This window comes from Electrophorus electricus, chromosome 7 (assembly GCF_013358815.1).
Source record: "Electrophorus electricus isolate fEleEle1 chromosome 7, fEleEle1.pri, whole genome shotgun sequence".
NCBI classification, from domain to species: Eukaryota; Metazoa; Chordata; class Actinopteri; order Gymnotiformes; family Gymnotidae; genus Electrophorus; species Electrophorus electricus.
The window spans coordinates 26,785,201-26,787,700 of NC_049541.1; the positions used below are offsets into that span (position 1 = coordinate 26,785,201).

General features: G+C 43.2%; 1 protein-coding gene across 1 annotated transcript in view; it reads left to right on the forward strand.

Moving 5' to 3' along the window:
* Positions 1 to 2,500, forward strand: part of LOC113569174 — an 8,878-nt gene that overhangs the window by 6,015 nt on the left and 363 nt on the right. The window lies entirely within an intron of this gene.

Sequence of the window (2,500 nt, forward strand, 5' to 3'; positions counted from 1 at the left end):
TGAGGAGTGAAGACTATGGTGACAGCAACCTTGGACGGCTGCTCCGTTCCCATGGTGATGGGGTTAAGCATGTCGTGCAGGGTGTGGAGGAAGGTGAAGATGATGAAACAGTGTTGTGAGGAAGAAGGGCACTATGATGTTGGATGACATCATCCCGGTTAATGTCTGCGTGCACTGTGATATTGCCACCGCGGGCCCAGTTTCAGTAACTCTGCCACACGTACCAGTTTTTATGAATTAGCTATTGCAAAACAAACAAAAGAAAACCTGCAACTAAAGGTTAACTGTTAAATGATGACTGCAGAAGTGACATAAGTAATAAATAGCAAACGCTGACTGTTGTTCTTGAGGTGGGAGATAACACGTCTTCCCTGCAGATATCAGGAGCAGCGCGTCCCTTCACCAACAGAGAGCTCATTACAAATCCGTAGCCCTGGAATGCTGCTTATCCAACCTTTAACGCGCGCACGGGCCACGTATCTCTCTCTCTCTCTCTCTCTCTCTCTCTCTCTCGCCCTGTTACTTCCACAGAAGTTGATTCTGTTGGCTGTGTGTGTGGCGACCTGCTTACTCATCCTCACCACCTCGCTGGGCGCCGGGCTCGGCTAGCCAAGGGAGGCCCTGCACGGCCCACGCCATGAGGGGGACCCTCACAGAGCAACCTGGACAACTACACATTATTGATGGCACCGAGTTTCCACTGTGTGGCAGTATAAGAGATTAATTATTTAACATTTTCTCAATGAATCTCTATGATTATTTATATACTGATAATACAATAATAATAATGTTGTCTTTAACGATGGACACTGATTAGGTTTGCCTACTCGAGGACTATGTAACGCGCTGCCATACGTTATAGAGGGTTGTAAGCTGTGATCCTCCAGGGCTGCTGTCTCTACTGTTCTCTAATGTCAGTGTGGCCCCTCTACCCTGTGGACTTTGTTTTCACATTTGGAAGGAGGAATGAAAGAAAAAGTAAGTTTAATTCAACATAAGGAAAGAACAAATTAAAATTCCTTCCACATTAAATGAGACTCTCTCTCTCTCTCTCTCTCTCTCTCTCTGTCTCTCTCTCTCTGTCTCTCTCTCTCTCTCTGTCTCTCTCTCTCTCTCTCTCTCTGTCTTTGTCTCTCTCTCTGTCTCTCTCTCTCTCTCTCTGTCTTTGTCTCTCTCTCTCTCTCTCTGTCTTTGTCTCTCTCTCTCTCTGTCTCTCTGTCTCTCTCTGTCTCTCTCTCTCTCTCTCTGTCTCTCTCTCTCTGTCTCTCTCTCTCTCTCTCTCTCTCTCTCTCTCTCTCTCTCTCTCTCTCTCTCTCTCTCGCCCTGTCATTTCCACAGAAGTTGATTCTGTTGGCTGTGTGTGTGGCGACCTGCTTACTCATCCTCGCCACATCGCTGGCCGCCGGGCTCGGCTAGCCAAGGGAGGCCCTGCACGGCCCACGCCAGGAGGGGGACCCTCACAGAGCAGGATAGACTTTCAACCGCACGCTGCAACAGGCTGGGATGGTTTATTCAAACCTGGACAACTACACATTATCGATGGCACCGAGTTTCCACTGTGTGGCAGTATAAGAGATTAATTATTTAACATTTTCTCAATGAATCTCTATGATTATTTATATACTGATAATACAATAATAATAATGTTGTCTTTAATGATGGGCACTGATTAGGTTTGCCTACTCGAGGACTATGTAACGCGCTGCCATACGTTATAGAGGGTTGTAAGCTGTGATCCTCCAGGGCTGCTGTCTCTACTGTTCTCTAATGTCAGTGTGGCCCCTCTACCCTGTGGACTTTGTTTTCACATTTGGCCTCATTCCTGAGTAAACTGGTTTATCATCTTAAAGTACTGGGAGAAACAGAGCTTCTTCAGAGTATAATTTAAATAAATACACACACTAATACATAAATAAACAAATATAATAATAACGATGATCATCAGAACACCAATAATAATAATAATAATAATAATAATAATAATAATAATAAACTAATAATAATAATAATTTTACCACAACTCTTTGTTCTAACAGTTGATATTGTCCTTTGCTGCTGTGCTGTATTCAGTATCTAAAATTATGAATACAGAAAACAATTGTGAAGGAATAACTGACAGTATGCGAGCCATCCAATGAGATTTGCATCTGCCTCACTCTACTCTCTTTGCTTTGTGTTTGATGGCTTGCTGCTTTGTATCCTGCAGTGTTTAGTTTGTGTGTGCATGCACTTCTCATTGTGGCATGCGTGAGTTTCTTCTTGTGCAATTCTGCAGGGTTATGTCGCCCTCTTGTGGTGAACGTCGTCTACTACATGTTTTGAATTTGTCCTTCCTTTTGTATGTAGGTGACTGTATGAATATAAATATCACTCCCAGATGATATATGTATTTTAATCTTGTGGTCAGTCTTGTTTCAGTGTGTGATAAACGCAGTTTACTGTACATATTGAAGTGGATTATATGATTAACAGCATATATTTAGGAATAAACCATTAGCAG